Genomic DNA, 14,819 nt, shown 5'->3' on the forward strand with positions numbered 1-14,819 from the left:
GGGGGGGACAACGGTCTGACTGCTTTCTGCGTAGAATGGCGATGAAGTTTCGTTGAATCAATTTCTTACACTAGTTTTTAGTAACAACAAACAATCAGTCCTCGGCACTCAGGACTCAGGAATGTAACCCAGGTACCTTCTTCTTCTTCTTTTTCTTATTCTTCTCAGTGCGTTCATGGAATGAACTTCAACGTACTCTTGCGTGGTTTTTTTTACATTTTTTAATTTTTTTTACGCGTATGCCTGTTTTGACCCCGCCATTTAGCCAGCCATATTCCGATTTCAGGGGATTCATGCTTTGTATTTTCGTGTTTCTATAACAGACCGAACTCTGACATGGATTACAGCTCAGGTTCAAAAGTCATCTCTCCTGAATCATCATGACTTGGCACCCCTTCGCTGACAACACTACACTGACTGCACGACCGACAGTACACCGTGCCAGGACTGATACTGACAACACTACACTGCACGACCGACAGTACACCGTGCCAGGACTGATACTGACAACACTACACTGCACGACCGACAGTACACCGTGCCAGGACTGATACTGACAACACTACACTGCACGACCGACAGTACACCGTGCCAGGACTGATACTGACAATGGCCTGCACTGTCACTGACTGTCATACAGGTAAAATCGAAGTTTTTGTCAGTCTTGGCAAACCATTCATCCAGACTGTTAGGAAACGCTGCCGTTGCTGAGCTTTGGTTCAGTTTTGTGTGTTGCATGTGGTTGACTTATTTGTACTTTGTGGGAAAGTACCGATATTATATTTTGTAAACACAATATTTATGCTTGGACGAGAATGCAGGTGAACTTTCTAGTCCTGTCAAAACAAGTTGTTTACCATGCTGTTTTAGTCGTGAGTTCGTGGCGTTCGTTCGGATTAAGTGCGTCGGCGCTTTTGATGTACGTCATAAGAGAATGTCGCTAGTTTAGTCCATGCACGGCTCGTATAATGTAGTTGTATCATGTTCGGTCTGGAATATTCTCGAGATTGAGTATTTACTATATATGCCAGCGCGATTTGAATGTTTAAAAAAGCTTCTATTTGAGTTCTGCTACGATGTGCAGTTGTATGTATCGAATGCTGAATAAATCCTCGAACTCAATTTGACGACTTGTTTTCTGCTGCTGCGAAGACGGGCGACGTAGAATAAAAGAACACAACTATACGACGTTTGAGAACTTGTGGCAATCTCAAGTGTCGTGTAACAATTGGGGGCCAAGCCAAGGATCTACGTTTAACGCCAAGGGTTTTCCAGCAACAAGGACTAGTGTCAAGACAGTCACAGGAGGTAGCCATCAATCGGGTGTATCCTGAGGGATCAGTATTGAGACTACGGAACCGTGGATTCGGTGTGACTGGTGAAGAGTTTGGTAATCGCCGCAGCTCGGTACGGTGAGCGACGCCGGAGTGTATCGGGATTACAGAGGTTAGCTGCCGTTTGGACGAGACGGACTTCGTCGCGGAGCTAGTGCATTAATACTACGAAATACGACTGAGGTACGTCGTGTACGTATCGTGAGCAGAGTGCGCCGTCACGTTAGACGAGGAGGGTGGCAGCCTGCGTCTACGAAGGTGACCAGCGACGAGAGAAGCATCGGAGGTGCAGTAGAGACTGTGTTCTTTTAGAAGACTACATTCGTCTACGTTCGGGGCTGTGAAAGAATACAGACGAACGCACCGGAAAAGACCAGAATGGCTGAGTTCTGGGGAAAAGGAATTGAACTGGGACTAAAAGGCAAGCAGTTGACGGAGTTCGTCGAGTCCCAGACACGACTGCTGGCGCAGCGTGAAGAAAGACAAGCGCAGCGTGAGCGAGAAGAAAAAGAAAGACAAGCGCAGCGTGAGCGAGAAGAAAAAGAAAGACAAGCGCATCGTGAAGAAAGACAAGCGCAGCGTGAGCGTGAAGAACGACAAGCGCAGCGTGAGCGTGAAGAAAGAGAAAGAGAAGCACAGCGTGAAGAAAGGCAAATTGAGCTGAAACGCTTAGAGCTCCAAATAAAAATGGAGATGAAGCACTTAGAGCTTCAGACAGAAATGGTGCGTGTTCAAAATCAGCAGGAGGCACCACGCCAAAGAGATAACCAGCAGCAAATGCTACACAGGGCATCGGAACTTCCAGCATTCACTGACGGGAAGGACCAGATCGATACTCCAGACTTCACCGGAGAAGTTGAGGCCGTCTGCCTGAAGAAGCCCTTGTACGATCTATTAATTGGGAACATTGGGGGTGCGAGACGTCCTGATGACCCTGATTTCGAATGGAGAATGGGCTCAGCTCAGCCTGCTGCTGAGGAGGAAGACCCACTGCCATTCGCGAATGAAGATATCAGCGAACTGTTACGAGATGACAGAGCAACTGTGCATCGCCGCGACCAGCCGCAGGTTGTAAGTGCTGTGACGACCAGAGCCCAGGCGAAGAAGGACAAAACAACTACGCCACTCAGGGTCACCAACAGTTCTGCGACTGCTGTCGTGGACAGGGATCGGCTGATTCAGCTACAGGAAGCTGATTTGACCTTGACAAAGTACAGGAGTCGTCCTGTCAAGGAGATGACCAAGGGCGAAGGCACTGTGCACTTTGAAGTAAAGGCCAAGATCCTGTACAGAGTGTTCCAGCACCCGAGAGTCAACGGTGGGAAGCCATTACGTCAAGTTCTGGTGCCTCAACCACTTAGGCGCCAGGTGATGGAGGTGGCCCACGACTCTATTATGGGAGGTCACCTGGGTGTCAAGAAGACATCAGACAGAATCCAGGCTGCGTTTTACTGGCCAGGACTGCATGCAGATGTGACTCGATTCTGCCGATCGTGCGATATTTGCCAGAAAACCATACCTCGAGGAAGGGTCCCGAAAGTGCCGTTGCAGAAGATGCCTTTGATCGACCGACCTTTCAAGAGGGTGGCCATTGACCTCATCGGCGAGATCAAACCGCCAAGTGAAGAGGGTCATCGTTGGGTACTGACCCTGGTAGACTATGCAACCAGGTACCCAGAAGCTGTGCCTCTGAAGAAAATTGACACCGAGACTGTTGCCGAGGCACTTGTGGACATTTTCAGCAGAATTGGGGTTCCTGAAGAGATCCTCACAGACCTGGGGACACAGTTTGTCTCTGAATGCATGGAAGAGGTCAACAGGCTGCTGAGCATTCGTCACTTGACTACGACACCTTATCACCCGATGTGCAATGGGCTGGTCGAAAAATTCAATGCGACGCTGAAGTCCACGCTGAAGAAACTATGCAGTGAGCAGCCAAGGCAGTGGCATCGCTACATCAACGCCTTGCTATTTGCATACAGGGAGGTGCCACAAGAGTCCACTGGATTCTCCCCGTTCGAGCTGATGTACGGGCGGACCGTGAGAGGCCCGATGCAGATACTAAAGGAATTGTGGACGAAAGATGTGGACACACCTGAAGTGAAGAACAGTTACCAGTACGTGTTCGAGTTGCGAGAGAAACTGGAGGAGACTCTCGAGATTGCGAGAGAAAACTTGAGAAAGTCTCAGGATAGCGGAAAGCACTACTACGACCGCAAAGCCGTAAACAGGAAGTTTACACCAGGTAACAAAGTGCTGATACTGCTTCCCACTGATCACAACAAACTACTGATGCAGTGGAAAGGCCCATACGAGGTTGAGGCCGTGGTAGGGATCAACGACTACAAGGTGAATGTCGGCAAGAAGTCCAAGATCTACCACGCTAACCTCCTGAAACTGTATGTGGAGAGACCTCCGGAAGCAGTACAGGTCGCAGCAAGTGTGGAAGAACCAGCCGAACTAGACGAGTTCGACGGCGAGGAACTACTGGAGTTGGGAGACTTCCACAAGAAAGAGGGAGTGGATGACGTCAAGCTAGGACCTGACCTGACAGAAGATCAGCAGAAGGAGCTGCATGATTTTATGGGCGACTTCACCCATAGGTTCTCTGATGTTCCAGGCTCTACGTCCTTGGTCGAACATGAAGTCCACCTCACATCTGACGTTCCTGTTCGCTCAAAACCATACCCTATCCCGTTTCAGGCTCGGGAATCCTTGAAGAAGGACATCGACAACATGTTGAAGATGGGGGTCATCCGTGAGTCATCATCCCCTTACTCATCTCCCGTTGTTGTGGTCAAGAAGAAAGACGGCACAAACAGGGTATGCATTGACTTTAGGAAAGTCAATAAGATCACCGTGTTTGACCCTGAACCAATGCCGACGGCAACTGATCTATTCCGACAGTTAACTGGCAGTAAGATCTTCTCAAAGATCGATCTCAGCAAGGGATATTGGCAAATTCCTGTGCGCGAAGAGGACATACCAAAGACCGCCTTTGCAACTCCAGACGGAACGTATGAGTGCCTGCGGATGCCTTTTGGCATGGTGAACAGTGGTGCTACCCTTACGAGGGGAATGCGAAAAATGCTCAAAGGAATGAAGAATGTTGTGTACTACTGGGATGATCTGCTAGTCCACACGGAGACCTTTGCGGAGCATCTGGAGACTTTGAGGGAACTGTTTTCCCGCCTGACAAAAGCCAATCTGACAGTGAGACCCAGCAAGTGCATTTTGGGGACCGACAACGTTGACTTCATAGGTCATTCACTGAAGGAAGGTCAAAAGGGGCTTTTGTTGGAAAACGTCACCAAGATCCTCAATGCGCCACGTCCTGAAACCAAGAAGCAGGTGCGATCCTTCCTTGGATTGGCTGGGTACTACAGAGAGTTCATTCCAAACTTCGCCGCCATAACGGCGCCTTTGTCGGACATGACCCGGAAAGGATGCCCCAACCGAATACTCTGGGGACCAGCTCAGGAGAAGGCATACCAGACCGTGCGCGACCTGATGTCACGAGACCCGGTGCTACGCCTTCCTGATACTGCCAAAGAGTTCATCTTGCGTACAGACGCATCGGACGAAGGGATCGGCGCCATGCTGATGCAAGAACATGGAGGTAAACCGTTTCCGGTCAGCTATGCCAGCAAGAAGCTGTCAGGAGCCGAGAAGAACTACTCGACCATGGAGAAAGAGTGTTTAGCCATCGTGTGGGGAATCAAGAAATTTGAACTCTACCTCCAAGGGGTGAAATTCGTGCTTCAGACTGATCACAAACCCCTCACCTACCTGAACTCTGCGAAGTTCGTGAATAATCGTATCATGAGGTGGGTGATGTACTTGCAGAACTTTGATATGCGAGTGGAATCGATCAAAGGTTCAGACAATGTTGGAGCAGATTTTCTCAGCCGAGTATGTGAGTGAAACTGTGTTCATTCTCCAACAGACTAATGTACATACCTGGATTTCAATCTGTTATGTATACATAATATGTGTACAGGTAGCGTTTCAATAATTGAAAGAAATTAGGTAAATTTCTTCTGGTGTTGGGGGTAATGTTAGGAAACGCTGCCGTTGCTGAGCTTTGGTTCGGTTTTGTGTGTTGCATGTGGTTGACTTATTTGTACTTTGTGGGAAAGTACCGATATTATATTTTGTAAACACAATATCTATGCTTGGACGAGAAGGCAGGTGAACTTTCTAGTCCTGTCAAAACAAGTTGTTTACCATGCTGTTTTAGTCGTGAGTTCGTGGCGTTCGTTCGGATTAAGTGTGTCGGCGCTTTTGATGTACGTCATAAGAGAATGTCGCTAGTTTAGTCCATGCACGGCTCGTATAATGTAGTTGTATCATGTTCGGTCTGGAATATTCTCGAGATTGAGTATTTACTATATATGCCAGCGCGATTTGAATGTTTAAAAAGAGCTTCTATTTGAGTTCTGCTACGGTGTGCAGTTGTATGTATTGAATGCTGAATAAATCCTCGAACTCAATTTGACGAGTTGTTTTCTGCTGCTGCGAAGAAGGGCGACGTAGAATAAAAGAACACAACTATACGACGTTTGAGAACTTGTGGCAATCTCAAGTGTCGTGTAACACAGACCCTCGGCGCGAGAATAAGTGAGGAGTGAGTCTCGAGTCATGTGTGACTGCGTGAAAGATTGGTGATCATCGCGGAGAGAAGGAAATATTGATAGTAATGCCACTAGAGCGAATAAACGACAACAGATTTTAGAGCCTGGAGTAACAGACAGGTAAAACAGACAGGTTAACATACGCACGCAACCATATGCATAAATATATACTTCCTGGCCCCCATAAAAATACACGCACGGACGCATACACTGAGACATTCAAGCATATTTGCGCACACATGATACTATGCTGAACACAACGTCAAACACAAATGAATGCGCACGTAGCACACCCTCCCCTGCCACACCCGCTCTGCCCCACGCACACACACACAAACACGCACACACAGGCTCGCACACACTCACACACGCACACATTATAACACGCACAAAGCAGAGAGAAAAGAGAGACAGACAGACAGATAGACAGACACACAGAGAACCTTTTCAGAACGGCACAACGGCTGCCCTGGATGTTGACAGCACTATTACACCATTTACAGATGATTACCATGATGAGCTGTTAAACTGTTAAAGCTGTTAAAGCTCCCTGCCGCTTGAGCTTCGCCAGAGCCCCTCTCTTGACGCGTTCAAGAGTAGGTTGAAGACTCAGTTCTTCCCGTAGCTGGCTGCGACTTTCACGTTCGACGTGATGTGTTGTGCCCCAAAAGACATTCTTGTGCTGTGCTCTGTGAGAGGTGTTTTCTTTGTGCTTAATATTATTTTGTTTGGGCCTAGCTATTGATGTGTACATTGTTGTTAAACAGTTGTTTGTTGTATGCTTATCAGGGTTTGCTAGTGTGTGATAGGGTTCGTGTCCGTCTGTAGATGTTAGCTTCTTTGTTAGTCCTGTGTTGACAACTCTTCGACAAGCGCTTGGAACTGTACCCACGGAATACGCGCTATATAAGCTTCCTATTGATTGATTGATAAACTGAACTAAACCGGCGAAGATCAACCATGTGCTGTCTCTAGTATGGTAAGCTTTTCAGCACTGAACAGGTCTATATAAACCCCTTCCCTGTTACAACCAACACCACAACATCTAACGTTAGGATTTTAACGAGGGGTGGTGCTTAGAAGTGCACTGTATATATTAATAGTATACGACACAGCAGAGCTTACTGATAACCCTGTTTTATGACCCGTCAAGTCTCCGCCCTTGAGGACAGGAAAAAAGGACAGCCGATTAAATGGACAGGCAGACAGACAGACAGACAGCCTAAAAGACAGGCAAACACAGACAGACAGACATACCGACAGACAGACACACACACACACACACACACACACTGACACACACACACACACACACACTGACACACACACACACACACACTGACACACACACTGACACGCGGCACACATACAAACACTCACACACCGTCCTCTCTCTCTCTCTCTCTCTCTCTCTCTCTCTTGAGGCGGGGATGGGGGGGGGGGGGGGGGACAGAAAGACAGACAGACAAACAGACAGACTTTCAGAAAGACAGACTGAGCGACAGACAGACGAGTACCATGAACGTTAGCCACTGAACAGGTGTTCTTTTTCTGTTACCAACACCACGGCAATAAATCATCAAGCACACTCACGGAAACTTAGCAAGGAGGTGGGACTTGGAACTGTACTTGTAAGTAGGCAAACCGTAAGGGTTTATACTGTACGATCTAAAATGATAACCCTAGTCAGTTTATAACCCCTTGGAATAACTCCTCCAAAACCGTGTTCCCTTCTTTGACTGCAAAGCCCTGGTCGTTTTAATACCCGCTCATAGGCTTTGTGGTTCTCTCTGTCAATAATAGTACGACTGGCCGCATTGTACTAAGCGTTTAATCGATATGATGTTGGGATTGAAAGACCATGGGGGCACTCTAGTCTTTTATTCTCAGCCATGTCTGTCTTTGTAGGCTACACACTATCTAAGACCTACTAGTTGAAGGCTATAGTGGTTTGCCGCAATGTTCCAAAAGATAGAGGTATGAAAAGAGACTGTATACATGTTTTGTTGCTATTCGCGATCATAAGTCGGATGGCATTAACATTGACCGCGAAGCAATGTTATCACTATGCAGGCCCTATTGGGACTATGCCAGACATAAACAAAGAGACAGACGCAAGCAGGCACGCGCGGACACAGAGACAATCAGACACACATGCACATTCAACAGTACAGCTAGCCAGACAGACAGTCATACAAACGGACAGACAGACAGACAGACAGACACGAGACGAATTATGTAGACAGCAGCACTGAAGACAGAACAAGATTTTCTCAAGATTTCTTGTCGTTTCTAGCATGGAACCATGCTATATGCGTGCTGACCATATTTACGTTTAATCGATTTGTCAGATCGTGCTTCTTCATTAAAACAAATAAAGACTGAAACAATAAAAACACACCAGCTTTCAGTCACGCACAAATTATTCAAACGGGCAGGCGGACGCCATTCCAATTCGAAGCGCACAAACACGTTTGTGTTTGCAAACCACATTAGCGGTTAGACTATAAGAAAAGCCTTCATCCCCATTATGATCGAACGGGTTATGTTTTAGTTACGGGCACCACAACCTCCCCGCATTTGCATACTACCTTGCGTCATAGAGTTCAGTTTACTCGGACGGCTTTACGGCTTTACACATTTTTTTTTTTTAACTGTTATTCGGTACTGCCTCGCGACAACGGTAGTCGTTGACTGAGCGCCGGTGTAACACGAAAATTTTACTCCACGAAAAATTTACTCCGGAGTAAGTATTTCGTACGAAATTCTTACTCCGAGTACACTTTTCGTACGAGAAAAGAACTCCCCAAGGCACGAAAAAATTACTCCCTCCACGAAATTTTTACTCCCCATTATTTTACCTCCAGTAAAAATCTCGTAGGCAAAAATGGGATGCGGGCGAAGGGATAATGCCAATAAGTGATCTCGCGCACACGAATGTCGCGCTACCCTCCTTCCACCCCTTCCACCACCAAGACTAACAGGGGACAAGGGAGTAAAAATTTCGTACACCTGGCATGGGAAGTTGAATAGCTTGTGTTTGGGTGAAGTAATTTATTCGTTATTTATTCGTCATGGGAGTAACATTTTTGTACAAAATGTTTACTCGGAACTCACCTGTCTTGGGGAGTAATTTTCTCGTGAAATGGGGGAGTGCTTTTTTCGTAAAGGGAGTAACTTTTTCGTACGAAATGTTTACTCCGGAGTAAAAATCTCGTGGGAGTAATTTTCTCGTGTTACACCGGGTTTAGCCAATGAGGCAGTGTGTAGTTAGTTCGATTTGTAATGATCATATCATCCACAAACAGCCACAGCATAACATTGGTCACAGAAACCGCAGACAACCGAATATATGTACCACAGACAAATCACACACACACACACTGATCGACGCGCGCGCACGCGCACAAACGCACACTGACGTACACACTAATACTGACACACACAGGTTGAGTGGTTAGCGGAGCCAATGCGCAGTTAGCCTGTTCAATTTGAGTGGACAGATATCAAGTTCTTGATAACTTCGATAGGCAGAGAGGTTTGGGTTGTGTTTATGCACAGACATGAGGGCCCCAAAGGGTTTAAAATCGTGATCGTGATTGGCGTTTTTTGACCTTTCTGTGACCGTGATTGCCGAAATTTCCATTTCTGTGATCGTGATGGGACTTTGCCCGTGATCCGTGATGACAAAAAAATCAAGTCTCGTGATCGTGATCGTCATTTGTTTTCGTGATCGTGATGGGCATTATTGCAAAGCATTTTATTTTCAACATACATTTTTCGTTGGGGATTTTGTCAGGCATGCTACTTTTCCGGTAATTGCCGGAAACCGGCACAGTTGGCCTAGTGGTAAGGCGTCCGCCCCGTGATCGGGAGGTCGTGGGTTCGAACCCCGGCCGGGTCATACCTAAGACTTTAAAATTGGCAATCTAGTGGCTGCTCCGCCTGGCGTCTGGCATTATGGGGTTAGTGCTAGGACTGGTTGGTCCGGTGTCAGAATAATGTGACTGGGTGAGACATGAAGCCTGTGCTGCGACTTCTGTCTTGTGTGTGGCGCACGTTATATGTCAAAGCAGCACCGCCCTGATATGGCTCTTCGTGGTCGGCTGGGCGTTAAGCAAACAAACAAACAAACAAAAAATTGCCGGAAATCCGATAAAGCCGTTTTCAAAATCCGGTAAAGTCAAATTTATTCCGGTGAAGTTGAAAAATTTCCGCAAAAACGATCCGTGTGAATATCGCGCAACGCGACCGGGCGCCGGTCTCAATGAAGCCAGCGCACAGTAGTGTTGTTTTCACCAGTTTGGAGGTGTGTTGAATGGTGGTGGGGGGAGGCTAAAATGGGATTTTTAACAAGATCACAACACTATTACAGCCCAGAAAATGATGCCCAGAATGCACCAGATTGCACAGATTTTAACCATTAGCCCCCGGACCCCCCTAGTTGTCTCGCCTGCTTTGCAGGCTCAGATAAAACCATTTTTGGCCTGTAGCATTCCTGTTTGTTTTTCAAGACCATGAAACCAGGCGATGGTGTACCTCAAATTGTATGGCAAAGTTGAAAATAAAGAACCCATCACACATGCATGTACTTTAATTTCAATCCACCCAATAGTTTTTGAGAAAATGGGTTTACAAGATTTAGCTCTGGAAATGTGAAATTGTGCAAGTATATATTCATGTGTGTGAGTGAGGGTGTGGGAGTTGAATGTGTATGAGTGGAGAGAGAGAGAGAGAGAGAGAGAGAGAGAGAGAGAGAGAGAGAGAGAGAGAGAGAGAGAGAGAGAGAGAGAGAGAGAGAGAGAGAGAGAGAGAGATAGAGGAAAAAAAACCAATGAAAACAACATTCTTGTTACTGATTACAAATTATGATATGTATTTCTATGTGTGTATGAAAGAGAATTAAAAAATAATAATAAAAAAAGTGCAACAGTTCTCACTTTGTGTTGAATAAACAATAGATCCAGAGGAGCGAATTACTGTGTGGATGTGTTTACTTTAACACGTGCTTTCTGTACATGCAACTTTTACCGTGACCGTGATTTGCCACTGGTGTTCGTGATCGTGAAAACAAAAATCAAGGTAACTGTGATCGTGAAAGCTAAAATTTCCCTTCCCGTGATCGTGATGATACCCCCCCTTTGGGGCCCTCAGACATGGACATGGTAAAAAAAAAAACATGCGCGCACCAGCTGAACTTGAAGGGTTTGAAACAAAATCAGTACACACGCACACACACACACGCACACACATACACAAAACACACACACATACACACACACACATACACACACACACACCCACCGTCACACACACTAACTCAGTCGGAGTGCACACACACACTGTCACACACTGACACAGACACCGGTTCATGTTAATCGTACCAAGACGCGGATACTGATGTAAAATTGAACTAGTACACTCACAAACAGTTTTGTGTGAAGAAAAACTAAGATCACAGCACACACATTGAAAATAGACAGATCGAAGAGCAAAACCGATCACTGCTCCAATCATATCGATCAGCCTGACAACAACAATCCGGCGTCGCCAAAACAATTCACTCAACCACCAATCCCACCTTTAACACAGAAAACAACAAACCGGAGTGACTAAAACAACATACCTTCAACACTGCACAAAAATCCTCTCTCCCTGGAATCAAAGCATGTATGATCGGCTTGGGACCCAACGAACACTAAGACCGATTCTGTCAGTTGCATACAGGAAGCCCCCTCCAGTAAATTTATGCACCACTCTGGAACAAGTTGGGACAAGACTTGAATACAACGGGCAGGTATGGTTTAAACTGCTATGCAGCGTCGGAATAGGTATGCGAGGACATTGCCAGAGAGTAAAGCTGTGAGGATAGAATTAAAGCCCAGTGGGGTATAGATAAGTGTATTTGGGTGTATCAGAGACATAGATCAATGTATGTCTCTGGGTGTATATATATATTGATTAGCTGGTATTCGAGGTCAGTGCTTGTGTATTTATTACTGAAAAACTGACAAAATAAGGGGATGAACAGAGAAAGGAACAGTTCGATAGATTGTAAGGAAAAAAGCAAGGATATATTCAAAAAAATGTATGAAACTGAGAAAAAGAGGGGAATAAACGAAGTAAGAAACAAAGACAAAAATATTGTTTGTCCTTTGTTTTCTCATTATTTCTGCATTTTTATTTATTTTTATTTTTATTTGTTTTAAATCCCTTAAATCACTTGTCACACAAAGTTATTCGCCAAATTTTGTTCCCCCCCCCCCTCCCCCACACCCCCAACAAATAAAGCACACAAATAAAACAAAAACACTGAAAACAACCCAACAACACCCTGCAACAAACACACACACACACACATGCACTGGCACACACACACACACACACACACACATACACACACACACACCGTGCGTGGCACACACACACACACGCACACATACAACAACCATTCTGATAATCATCGATCCACGGCTATCGCCAGTTTCTGAATGAGACCAGAAGGGAAGTAACTCATTTTTGACCTGAGTTCAGGATGTACAACAACAACAACAACAACAAACAACAACAACAACAATGAGGGTAACTTGAACCGCAATTTAATAACTCGAACTGAAGTGAACTAACACCTTGACAGGTATCTGTATCTGAAAATTGTGTGTACCTGTCAAACCTACTCCCCGTGACGGTTTTCACTCCGGCGTCACTTGATCAACTCATTGTATTATTACTGACCTAACCTTTTACAGCAGTTCATGCATAGTACTCGTCTCAACCCTCGGACTGATTTAATGACATGTTCTTCTTTCTTCTTGCTGCAGGCTTTGTGAAGAATTCGATCCCTTTGGTTGATTCAATCAGTTTGTATCCTGCTCTAGAAAACATTTATTAAGGCAAACATCGCGCACTGTTCTCAATCAAGGCCGTGTCAGTTTCGCGCGCACACGCACGCACTCACACACACACGTACACAATGCCAGATGTGTCGTAGATGCGTCGTCCTTGGCCCATTATGTCATCAATTCCCAGTCTAAACATGACCTAGTTTTATCATGTCACGGACCACTTGTGACGTAGTTTCATCGTGTCCCAGACCAATAACTGTGACCCAGGGTCCATCTCTTGTAATTCCATCGTGTATGAAGCCTATCCAGTTGTTATTTAGTTTAAACTCGGATAACTGGCACATATTCGCGGTACATTTTTGGTCAACTACTATTCCTTGTTGTTCATGTATTTTGTTTTGTTGATTTTGTTGCTTGTTTGTAGACCAGAATTACAGAAGAACATGCACATAGCAGGAGTTTAGCGTGGTTTAAATAATTGAGGTTTCCTTTGAAAGGCACTGGGAAACGTTTTTTCTCTTGTAGATCACAGTTGTGCATATGTACTGGATATTTTGTTTGCAGTTCTGATCTGATTGTTTTTAACACACACACACACACACACACACACACACACACACACACACAATACAATAGAGAAAGGGAGAATGTACGTTCTGGCTCACCGATTCCGACAGACCCTAAATATTAACGCAAAATAGGCTTCTGGACTAAACTTTTACTAAAATGAAACATGCGACAAAATCAGAAAAATACTGCATAAATCCATACAAAAAAAATATAGTAAAGTAAGGTTGTTTTGAACCAATGCCGGGTCTGTCGGAATCAGTAACCCAGAACGTACATTCCCCCTTTCTCTTATACAACATTCTTAAGCTCAATACGCTCTCTCATTTACAAACTTTACTTCATGTGTTCTTTCACTGTTAGAATTATATCTGATACATGCAATGTGACTGTCTAAACGAATAGTTAACTCTTTACAAGTGATTCTATTTTTACTTTTTCTTCCCGTCCTATTTGAATCCCCTTTTTTAAAAACTGCTTTTTCAGATCTTCTATATCGATTGGCTTGTTATATTCAGCTCGTGTTTTTGTTTGAATACTTGCTTTCTTACTTTTGTAGTCATCAAAGTCTGTTTGTATCTGTTTGAATTCTTCGTCAGAAACTTTTGAATCTTCAAGTGCTTTACTGATAGACAGTTTTAGGCTAGACAATTTTGATGATGCAAGAGTGGAAATGGATTCGTGTTTTTCAAGCTTTTTCACAATTTTTTTCATTATAGCTGATGCTATAAATGATAAACCACCAACTGCTGCTGCCACACCACCTAGGATTAGAGAAACTGGAGTCCCTACTCCGGTAGCTAACAGAATTGTTCCTGTTACACCTGCAGCTGATGCAAGGATAGTAGAACCAGTGCTGGCATTAGAAAGGCTGTTGTAAGTTGTTGAGTACTTACGTCTAGCGCGAGAATATTTTTCTAATTCATCTTCTAGTTGTTTTTGTATATTACTAATGTGTGCCAGTCTGAATTGTTGACTTTCTGCTGCACTTTCATCAATATTAGGATAAAGCTTCACACTGCTAGTCATCTTTTAATGCAAAATATAAAATATTTATCTTAATTCTCACTGGCCAGTGTTTCTGCTAAGCTTTGAAGCTGTTCATTGCTTAACACCTTATCTGTATAGTAGAAAGCAATCAAATCAAGATAAGTAAGATTAATACTTCTTATTTCTGTTAAATTATTTATATCTGCGTTAACAACAACATTTTGGTTTGACGTCTGTTTTTTTATTGTGTTAGAATCCTTTTGAACAGCAATAAATACTCTGACTTCTTCAACATTTAATGGTCTCCAGTTGAGATTTATTCCTCTCATTAGAACAGTGTTTGTGGTTTCTTCCCTTTTCCTGACAACTATATCAAATATCATAGTTGCATTCTGCCCTATTGGAAGCTTGGGTATAAAATCGACAATGGTGTCAGCGTCCTTTTCAAC

The 14,819-nt window shown here is 44.7% G+C and overlaps 1 protein-coding gene and 1 long non-coding RNA gene across 2 annotated transcripts in view; one reads left to right on the forward strand and one right to left on the reverse strand.

Annotated features, from left to right (window-relative positions):
- The window catches only part of LOC138982240 (uncharacterized), a 31,398-nt gene extending 19,309 nt beyond the window's left edge, over positions 1-12,089 (reverse strand). Inside the window, exon 1 of the mRNA XM_070355480.1 lies at positions 11,595-12,089. The gene's annotated coding sequence lies outside the window, so the exon portion shown is untranslated. The remainder of the gene's footprint in view (positions 1-11,594) is intronic.
- Positions 1-14,819, forward strand: part of LOC138982242 (uncharacterized) — a 55,528-nt gene that overhangs the window by 9,091 nt on the left and 31,618 nt on the right. Inside the window, exon 2 of the long non-coding RNA XR_011460815.1 lies at positions 324-640. This is a non-coding gene — a long non-coding RNA (uncharacterized lncRNA). The remainder of the gene's footprint in view (positions 1-323; positions 641-14,819) is intronic.

Source organism: Littorina saxatilis, linkage group LG12 (genome assembly GCF_037325665.1).
Source record: "Littorina saxatilis isolate snail1 linkage group LG12, US_GU_Lsax_2.0, whole genome shotgun sequence".
In the NCBI taxonomy this organism is placed as follows: domain Eukaryota; kingdom Metazoa; phylum Mollusca; class Gastropoda; order Littorinimorpha; family Littorinidae; genus Littorina; species Littorina saxatilis.